The sequence below is a fragment of the Desmodus rotundus genome, chromosome 10 (genome assembly GCF_022682495.2).
Source record: "Desmodus rotundus isolate HL8 chromosome 10, HLdesRot8A.1, whole genome shotgun sequence".
NCBI lineage: Eukaryota > Metazoa > Chordata > Mammalia > Chiroptera > Phyllostomidae > Desmodus > Desmodus rotundus.
This window is the reverse complement of record NC_071396.1, coordinates 23,000,356-23,011,167: the sequence shown is the minus strand read 5'-3', so window position 1 is coordinate 23,011,167 and position 10,812 is coordinate 23,000,356. Positions and strand designations below refer to the sequence as shown.

General features: G+C 46.0%; 1 long non-coding RNA gene across 1 annotated transcript; it reads left to right on the top strand.

The window, feature by feature from the left end:
- The first annotated feature begins 7,051 nt into the window (after positions 1-7,051).
- Positions 7,052-10,538, top strand: LOC128779365 (uncharacterized). The gene is made up of 3 exons (XR_008425256.1): positions 7,052-7,138; positions 7,263-7,370; positions 10,294-10,538. It is a non-coding gene; the product is annotated as an uncharacterized lncRNA (long non-coding RNA).
- Positions 10,539-10,812: the final 274 nt, after the last annotated feature.

The following is a 10,812-nucleotide window of genomic DNA, read 5'->3' as shown; positions in this document are numbered from 1 at the left end:
TTCAAAATTCCGGAGTGGGATGTTACTTGGCATATGCCTGCCTGCCCCCCTCTAAGAGCCTGCTTCCATTCTTCTTTCTATCACCCACCTGCCAGGCGAGGACCACAGCTCCACTCCCAACACCTTCCATTTACGAGTGAGTCAGCTGAGACCCTGGAAGATGAGGTGACTTCCCAAAGGCATAGACCAACCAATCGGAAAGCAGCAGTAGAGTTCAGGGCTCCTGGCTTCCTGCCAGCTTCTGGCCATCCCTACAACCAACCAGTTCAACCGACAGGGGCCATCCTCCCTGCTTCTCCTCAGCAGTCCAGGTGGGGGATGAAAAATCGTAAGGACTTGGCTGGACCCCTCTTATTTCCAACCTCAGAAAGCACTGGAAACGAGCATGTGTTAGCCTCTCTGCCGCCCTCACCGACTCCCTAGCTGGTGAGGACTCACTATCCCAGCTGGGCTGACGGGAGCTGTCCCTCAGGGCTCGGAGTTTTGCCTTGACAACAAAGTGGACCCCCGGTGGTTCTCTGCCCAGAAAGATGCATTTTGTTCCCTGGAATCCTCTCCATCCTAAGAAGCTCTGAATAGTCAGAGGCTTCAGGGAACCGGGACCAGGACTTCCACCTCGTAAAGGACCTGGGGCCCGCAGAACAGGCCCCAGGCATAAGCCAGCCCTGTGCTTTTGTAATTTGGCTCCTGGGACTCTAAGAAGGGCCTCCGACCTGGGCCCTCTGCCGCTCGAACGCCTCCTAACCTGCTCTCCGAATACAGCTCTGTCCACGAGGGACCACCGCTGAAACAGACTTATCCATTCTCCTTGCAGCAGACTTCAAGGGCACCGACTCCAGCCTGCAGAATCAAGGCCACACGTTCATTAACACTCCCCGATCTGCCACAGCCTCCCGCTGGCTCGTATCTCGCTGGCCGATCTCTCCCTCCCTCTCCTTTCAAAGGCTTCAGGCATTCACTGCACATTCCTGCCTCCAGGCATGTGATCCTCTGCCCCATACAGATCAAACGCATAGTGGACATTTGTGGAGCAAATAATTGTTTAAATGAGTGAATGAATCCTGTGATTCCATCCGCCTTGAAGAGCTCCTTCCTGGTCCTCACAGATGAGACCCTGACTCGCCTCAGACTGGACCTCGTTCTCAGGACTCATCTGACACCTGCTGCCCAAACACATCCTTCGACCTCTTTCCAGCGTAGCCCTGCACACCGCTGGTCGTGACCTTGCCTTCCCTGTGCTCCGCCAGCACGAGGTTTGCAATGCAAGGTGTGTGATGAGTTATACTGTGGTAGATGGGAGCAGGGCGAGGAAGACAGGCCAGGCACAGATCATCCCGGGGCAGAAAGCACCCGGTGCCCAGTAACAGGCACAACTGGGAAAACAAGGACTGAGCCTCCCCTAACGTGTGGCTGGCGTCCCCCTGACTTTCACATTGCTGGTCATGTGACTTGGACCCTGCCCTGACCTCTTCTCCCCTGGCATGTTGCTAGTCATGAGGTAGAGGAGGAACAAGGGGGGCTCATGGAGCTCCCATATGGGCCCTTGCACAACCACTCCCTTACCCATTAAGCCCTAGAAATGACATCCAGGCCTCAGCTGTATTTCAGCTCCAGGACCAGAAAAGAAGAAAAACCAGACAAGCGAGCCATGGCTGACCTCTGGACCGGCTGCACCGACTAATGACCCCCTGCCCTGGCACTGACCAGTCAGTGGAGACCACAACTGTGAAAGGACATAACTGGAAAGCTGATGAATATTCCTCCCCCTGGGACCTCCCCTACAACCCCTGCCCTTAGGACAGAGGGCCCAGGCTTGCCCTCTTGGGAGCACGCTCACACTTTTCCCCTCCTATCGCCCTCTTCTTCCCCCCAGGTGTGTTTCCCTTGCCTCTCTCTGTCTCCTAAGCTCCACCAGCCCTTCTTTTTCCTCTGTAACTTGCTTCCTGAGCCCATTTCTTCCGCCACTGACTTCTTCTACCACTGTGACTTTCTAAGTAAACTTTCTTATAGTTTGAGTCTTGGCTCTGAATTCTTTCTCAGCCCGAAGTCAAGTACCGGCCTTGCCGAACCAAGGTCTGGTCAGACCCCACCTGTCTAACCCTTGGTGCTGTTCTCACAGCCAGCAACGATACAACTGCTTTCCATGACTGTTCACTACATAACCAGTCTCATTTCCAAAAAACAGCCAGCACCGTGTAGTGCTTCAGCGCTTGCCGCCTGCTGGGGTGTATGCTAGCTACCCCAGACAGTGCCTGTGACAACCATGATGGGTAGGGACTGGGTCCCCCTTGGCCACATGGGAAAACTGAGGCTCCCACAGGGAGTCACAGATGAAGAAACAGACTTTGCACACGCAAAATGCACTGCCCCTTCCACCAGATGGACTGATGGTCAGATTCAGCCTGTCAGGAGCAGATGGTCCCCTGTCCTGGTCTCAGCATCCCTGCCAGGGTTTCACTGGCTTTCCTGGTCTGCCTGAGCCAACGGTTCCAGGTGAAGGACACCTCATTGTCACCCCCAAACCAGGTTATCTTCAGCACATTCTTGATCTGCCTCTCCAAGGCTTTGCTCCCAACAGGGTGTAATTATTAAACACTTGGAAACTATTCATCATTCTGGTAAATGTATGTTTTTTTTCTTATTTGTACATTATGCAGAGGGTGGAAATCCTGGATTTCCATATTGAGTTGATTGCTTCACCTGATTAAGTTTTAAATTAGATTAATTTTGCACTAGTCAGATGGAAGGCAGAAATAAATTGACTGGCTGATGCATGAATGTGCTTAGAAGTTCAGACTTGACAACAGCTGGGTGAAGGGAAAATGAAATAAAAGGACGTGAAAATGGTGTTGATTTATATGGGCATTAGTGGAGCCGCTGACAAAATGGGGCTCCCAGTCATATTTATCTAGGATCATCCTGGGCCACAGGGAAGGGGCGTCAGCCAGCTGAGGAAGCCTGGCGACCCCCAGAACCTGGGTGCCCAAGTGAGGGCTCTTTCTCTCAGACAAGTCCTTCCGTTGCATGGTTTTGGACATCTAAATGCCAATGTCCCCGGGACTGGTAACACCTAGGGTGTCAACAGTAGTCTGTTTTTCCCTGAAAGCATCATGTGTGTGTTCGGCTGGGGGGTTGGCGGGTATAGACCCCAGAGAAGAGCCTGAGCTTTGCAAACACACCCAATGAGGTACACACCAGTTCTCGGGGGTGGTCAGCTGGCACCCTAGTAATTTTAAGAACGAAGCCCCAATTAAGTTTAGTGTTTCTTCCGGTCAAGCTTTTCCTTCAGTGTGTTCATTTTATGGTAGGCGGAAGGGTGGGGTGTCATCTTGTGGTTACTTTCCTTCCAAAAGTACTTTCAAGAACTTGGCTTCCTGCGTGGGTATTGACCCAGTGGGGTGTCTTCCTGGACCTTCGTTTGCAAGTCTCAGCGGGGAGAAAGCCTATGTCTCTAGAAGATTTCAGGGTTATTCACCCCATTCTGCTTAACTGTCTGTATTTCCAAAGGGCCCCCAGACTGGGATGGGGAGCAGGGGAGAAAGCCTGGTTCCTCCTTGTCCAGGGTGTCCCGGGGTGGGGGGGAACTGACCATCCTGTTGGCAAATGGACTGAAGGGAGGACAGTTTCCTGGGAACTCCCAGGTGCCCCAAACCTGGGTCCGTAAACCTGGGTTTCAGGGTTCAGAAGCCTGGGCCCCAAAATGAGATCATCTTTCATCGCACCTCGCATCGTTCTCTCTCAGTCACCCTTGCATCACAGTAATGTAAGGAAATCTTGACCATGACACTTTGACCAATAGAAGGAGCAGAACCCAGTCCTCCAAGGCCACCACCAGGCCGAGCCCCACGCCACCCCGGTCAGCTTACACTGTGCTCACAGTTTACCCTTAGGAGCGAGCACCGCACAGGAGTGGTGCCTTCTTTCTTGCTCAGGTATTTGCAGCCCCCTTTCTGTCTGCTCACTTCCCACTCTGCATCTCAGCTCCCCCAATGGGATGGCAACCAGCAAGAAAAAGTGTCACATCAGGGCTCACAGATCTCCGTTTGTGCAGGTGTGCCCCTCTGGCTCCGCCCCCTGGAAGCATGTTTTTCCGCATTGCATGGAGGCACCAGCAATCCAAGAAACCCTAAAACAACCTCCAGGGAAGCTGTTGGGTTGCTAAGGCATTTCATGAGCCAGGTTCCCCCTCACGCTGCCCTGTGTTCCTGAGATAAAATTGACATATAACATCATATTAGTCCAAGGAGCCTGACACATGATTTGATATAAGTATAGCATGTGAAGCGATCACCATAATAAGTTTAGTTAACACCCATCACCCTGTTATCACAGTTGCACTAATGAAAACTTAAGATTTACTCTCTTAGCAACTTTCAAATACACAATACAGTGCTGTTTGCTATAGCCATCAAGTCACTGTGCTGTGAAGTTATACCCTCAAAACTTACTTCTCGTATAACTCGGAAGGTTTTACTTTTTAACCACCTTCACCTATACCCCCCACTCCCTACCGCCCACACACCCGCAACCCTCAAACTGTTCTCTGCATCTACGTGTTCCGTATTTTAAAGATTTCCTACGTTACATGGTATTTGCCTCTCTCTGTCTGACTTATTTCACTTATAACGCCCTCAAGGTGCATTCAGGTTTTGCAAAAAACGAGATTTCCTTCTTTGTTACAGCTGAATGATTTTGCATACATATAACCTTTTTATTCATTCATCTACAGATAGGCACTTCGGCTGTTTCCTTGCCTTGGCTAATGTAAATAATTATGCAATAAGCATGGGGGTGTGGATATCTTTTCAAGGTGATGATTTTGTTTTCTTCCCACAAGAGGAATTGCTGGATCACATGGAGGATGTGTTTTTAATTTTCTGAGGAACCCCCATACTGTTGTAGTTTCCACAGTGGCTGGTACCAATTTAAACTCCCAGCAACGGAGCACGAGGGCCCCCTTCTTCCTGCACATCTTCACCAACGCTTGTTATTACTTGCCTTTTTGATAACAGCTATTCTGACAAGTGTGAGTTGGTACCCCAGTGTGGTTTTGACGTGCGTTTCCCTGGAGATTAGTGATGCTGAGCACCTTTTCGTGCACCTGCTGGTCGTTCATATGTCTTCTTTGGAGGACATGATGTCTAAATGCTCACAGTGGATTATTCACAGAAGCAGCTTATGGGACGGTGTAGTAGTATGATCTCATACACACATGTAAATCTGCGTACATGTTCATTAAAAAACCCCTGAAAATCGATAAAACAACATTGACAGTAATTCTTCACCTATGGAATTATAGGTCATTTTAGTTTTCTTCTTTTTATAGCCCCTATTTTCCAAATTTTCAGAGGAAATATATTTTTTTAAATTTAAAAGTGTATGTATTTAATATGTCTTAAAACCTTGGATATGTAGCTTTAATTGGGGCATTTTTAGCAACAACAATAGTCCCACAAGCGGGAGAGCGATTTTGAAGCACCTGTGCGATCCACACGGCAGGTCATCCGGTGCCTTGTTTCGCTTTTATCTTGTTGTGAGCCGCTTGCTTCGTTTTTAGAATAAGGATGCAGACTTTGAAATAAGTTAGGTCAAATGCAAAACTGCAACCTTTTTCTTTGCTCCACTTTGTGGGAACTGGGGCTTCCATCCTGGTCAGCTGGGGAGAAGAGGAGCATTTCAAGTCAGGGGTGGGGTGAAGAGACTTCTCACAGCACGGCAACGTCCGAGATGGTGAAAGAGGCATTACTTTGCCACTGTGAAAATAGCAGAAGATGCTGGCTTCGTCTCACCGCTGGCTTCTCTGTGTCAAGAAATCCTAGCATCGCAGCAGGGAAAGCATTAAATTATTAAAGTCTGTGCTTAAGAAGCTGAGGAGAGGTATTCTGTGGACACCACTGTGACTATTAAATCCATTTTACTGGGGACTGAGATTTTCTTTTCTTAAAATCTTGGCGACACGCTGCTTTGACTCGGGTAGCAGGCACATTGCTTCATGAGGTCGTTCCCTGGTTTCAGAAGTGCCCTGGAACCTAAAGGAGAATGAACAGCAAAAAGAGGCCCGTCTGGAAAATGGTCCCCATGGGTGGGTTGCCTTGCAGTTAGCCTTGCGAAGGTGCTCACGGGTCAGTCTCAGAAGGGATGGCGGTGTCGTGGTGATTTACAGAGTTGCGTGTGGGGAGGCAGGGATGTGGGGGGGCGGTAAATGCTTTCGTGTAATGGACGGTGGCAATCTCGCCCATGTCTGTAAAATCCAGAACTCAGAGATTAGACTGGAGGGCAGCGATCAGCTCTCACTGGGGTTGAAATGCTAATGTTCATTTGATTTTTATATAATCACTCCTTTTTCACACATCCTTTCCAGTTGTGCTGTCGTATATTGGGTTTTAATTAAAGCAAATTTAAAGGTATTTCTTTTAGGGTTTTCTTTATATTCCTTGACATAATTTCACACACCTTGGGGTGCCAAGAGTGGATCAGGTCTGGGTTGAAAGGTTTGGAAGTAGCGAGTCAGATGGCGAGAAGATGAGCTCGTTGGGGCCCAGCATTTCGTGAGAGAGAGCAGACAACTGAAGCATTGCGGTGAAGACCCACCTCCGAGGGGAAGACAAAGGAGGAGAAAGCAGAAAGTAGCCTGGACCCTAAGAAAGAAGATGTCGATCAAGAAGGACTCCTGGTGGCTAACTGGGCTCGAATTTCAAAGCAGCGCCTAGCAGCCATCTCTGAACAGGTGCCTCTCATTGCTTTAGGGAGAAGCCTGCACTGAAGAGCCTTCCTGCTGTCTGAGCCAGGCTTTATAGAGGAGGTCCTAGAATCTATTTCAACTAATACGACGCACACTTCCCCCATTCTATCAGAGCTTTGCGTCAGCATCCTCACGGCGCAATCAGAGCAGCTGTATTCTAACCAATCAGGACAGTGGTTTTCGAACCAATCAAACTGTGAATATTTGGAGTCCTCATTTGCATGAGGATGAACCAATCAGGAACCAGGGGCGGGAACTTCTGTCTCTATAAATCAGCTCCCCTGTGGCTCAAGCATGTACTTTCTCTTTTCACCAAAGATTGCTGTCTGTGTTTCCTGACTGGGGTTTGAATACTGAAGACATTTTGCCAGAAGAGAGTAGGCAGAGCAGATCACGGTAAGGTGGAGGAGAGGGAAGCTGTCTAGCCAGGGAGGTGCCTCAGCCCAAGGTGGCTCACAGCTGTGCTGTTTCCACAGCTGTCTCTTAACTGAGCTGTAACGCTCCGGACCTCTTCCCACAGCCATGCTGTATCGCAGTGGAGCTGCTTGCACTGGATGAAGTTTCCCTTTTCACTGGGGGATTCCTATCGGCTTTGAACCCACTTTGAACATCAGTTGACAACAGGAAGGTGAGGATGTAATAAATGGCTGTGTGCCCTGAACTGTGATTGGGAGGCAACAGTGAACCAAATGTTAAGTTACTCGTTCTGTTTGTGCTTTTAGATTAGCTTTATTGAGGTGTGATTTTACAACCAATAAGACTCACGATTTTAAGAGTACCTTTGGATGGCTTTTGACAAAAGTGTGTACATGTATAACGGCCACCATAGTTGTGTTATGGAACAATTTTATTATCCCAAAACGTTTCCTTGTGCTCTTCTCCCGTCCGTCCTCAGTTTCTCTCCCCACGCCCCTGGCAACACTGATCTACTTTCTGTCGCTGTAGTTTTTGCCTTTTCTAGAATTCATGTAAATGGAATCATACACTATGCAGTGTTGTCTTTCTGGCTCTCCCCACTCAGCATGGCGCTGCTGAGATATGTTCATGTCGTGCGCCTCAGCAGTCTGCTCCTTTTCCTTGCTGATTGGCGTCCCCTAGCTCGGACACACCAAAAGCTGTTGATCCATTCCCCAGTTGATGGACATTTGATTGTTAACAGTTTGGGGTTATTATGAATAAAGCCGCTAGAAACATATGAGAACATGTGGACATGTATTTCAATTGTCTTAGGCAAACACCTGGTAAAAAGATTGCTGGGAATAAGGTTAGTTTATATTTCACTTTTTATAAGAAATTGACCGTTCATCAAAGTGGCCGTATCATTTGCAACCCCACCAGGAATGGGTGAGAATTCCACCAGAAACATACCAAGTTTTGACAGTTTCGGCATATCTTTGCTAAAACTCGATATTGATGAGTCCATTTTTGCAGCCAGAAGTCATGGGGACTTATCCTCCCGCCACTGGAACCCTGGGCTGGAGGGCCTGGTCTGGGGCTGGGACTCCTCGCTCCTGAGCTATCCCTCCGGAATTTTTATCCACCACACGTGGGTGAGGGACCAGCCAGTTCTGTGTCTGTACCCTGGCTACCAGTCGGGATGGATGCGGTTTCTTTGATTCTGTAGTTGTCAGACTTCCACTGAACTTGATTTCTGATGGTTCTTAGTGGTGGTTGTTGTATACTGTAGTTGTAATTTTGGCGTGGTTGTGTGAAGCGGTGAGGCATGTCTGCCTAGGCAATACCTAGCCTGGAAGTCCTAACGTGGCAGCTTTGGAAGTCAGAAGCTCTCCTTCTCAAGGGCTTATGGTTATTACTGTTCGTTGTTGCTGCTGTTTATTTAGTGGCTTTTCTAAACTAATTCTCGAGTCTGTATTTTTTTGTGACACGTGGTCTCTGGAGTGTCACCTCGGTTAGTTTAGTGGTCAGCTCACCAGAAATTCCCTGAAGTGCCTGGAATGAATACGTCTCCCATTATTGGCTGTTCAGAAGGAAGCCGGTTGATTTTTGGAGCTGTATGCCTATAGCATATAAGCATAGAATGCTGTAATATTCCCTTTAGTCATTGCTTTAGCTGAAATCAACACTTTTTTATATGTAATATTTTAATCTTTTCATTCAAATATTTTCTAATATTTTAATGATTTTTTCTTTGACCTAGGGTTATTTAGAAGTTTGTTGTTTATTTTCCAAATATTTCTGTGTTCTTTATTCCTTTGTACTGATCCAAATTTCCATCTGGTATCATTTTCTTCTCCCTAAAGAATTTTCTGTAATATTTCTTATGGTGCAGATTTGCTGATAAGTAGCTCAGCTTTTGTTTACATGAAAGGTTTTTATTTCTATTTTACTTTTGAAAGCTATTTTTTCTGGGTATAAAATTCTAGATTGACAGTTTCTTTTTTCAGTACTTTAAATATACCATTTTACTGTCATCTGGCTTACATGGTTTCTGACAAAAATTCTTTTGACATTCTTATCTTTCGTTTTCTATCTATTTTTCTTCTGGGTGCTTGCACATTTCCCCCCTGTATCTCTGGTTTTCAGCAATTTGGTTCTGATATTTCTTAGTGTAGTTTTCTTTACTTCTGTTTGGGTTTTGTTGAGGTTATTGAATCTGTGGTTTATAGATTTCATCAAATTTGGAAAAATTTTGGCCATTATTTTTTCAATTGTTTTTCCTCCACTTTTCTGGGACCCCAATTACATGGTTATCAGACTGCTAAATATATTCTCACACATCACTGTTACTTTGTTGCTTTTTTCCAAACTTTTTTCTCTCTGTACTCAATCATGAAGAGTTTCCATTGCTATACCTTTACATTCGCCAATATGTATTCCTGCTACATCTAATTCTGTTAATTTTAGTGTATTTTTGTACCAGATATTGTACTATCCAACTTTAGAAATTCTATCCAAGTACTTTCAGATTTTCCTTTTCTTGCCTCATCATATTTGTCTTTTTCTGTACTTTCCTGAACAATTGAAGTAAGTGTGTGTGTGTGTGTGAATGACTTTTAATATCCTTCTCTGTTATTTCTATTATTTCTGTCATTTCTGGGTTTGTTTCTATTGATTATTTTTTCTTCCTAAAATAGTTCATATTTTCTTGCTTTTTGCATGCCTACTAATTTTTGGTTGGATGGTGGAAATTATAAACTTTACATATCTTAGGTGGAATTTTTTATGTGTGTTCTTCTAAAAAATGTGAAACTTAGCGGGGGGACCCTCCAAAACCAGAACTATCTTCTACAGAGTGGGCTTTTTGTAGTACAAACTTCCTCTGCTAGGCAAGTATTCTAGGAACCCATCTGTATCAGTACCATATGGCGTTGTTGTGAGAGGCTGAGTTTGGCTTCGGTGATTTCTTTTTTTAATACTCTTTCAACGTGTTTGCCCATTTCATGATGGGTGATTTATGAACACACCTGCCCACTGTGTGCTGAGCGTTCAGCAGGTATTGACCAAAAATAGCATGAACCCTAGGCCCTGCCCTTCTCATTCATCTGATCTTGCCCTGAGCAACATTTTTTGTGTGTGTTTTGTTTCCTCAGATGAAAAAAAGGTCCTCAAAGGGAAATGTTTTGCTGATGTAGAAGAGGTGAAACAAACAATCAAACAAACAAAAAAGAACAGCAGAAGCACTAAGAAGCATCAAAATCAATGAGTTCAAAAACCGTTTTGAGTAGTGGGAAAAAGTATCTCCATCAGTGTATTGCATTAAATGGAGAGTCTTTGAAGGTGACTGAATTTTAAACATGTAAGAATAAATACACAATTTTTATAAATAAATTTTGGGGTTTGGGGTCCCCCCTCATATTTCTAGAAGGCAGTTCAGTTCTTTGGAATCTCTTTGATCCTTCCAAGGCTTTCTGTTAGGCTTTTTAAGGGCATGTCTAAAGCAGCCTTTAATCCAGGGCTATTTATCCCAATTACTAAGGTGTATCTTCCTGCAGACTATACCTGACGCCCCGTGTGTTACTACAAAGTGTCTACTCTGGCTGATGGGAACACAAATCATCTCTATCCACACGCAAACTCTAGGGATAGTTAGGCTTCTGTTCTGTAGGGTT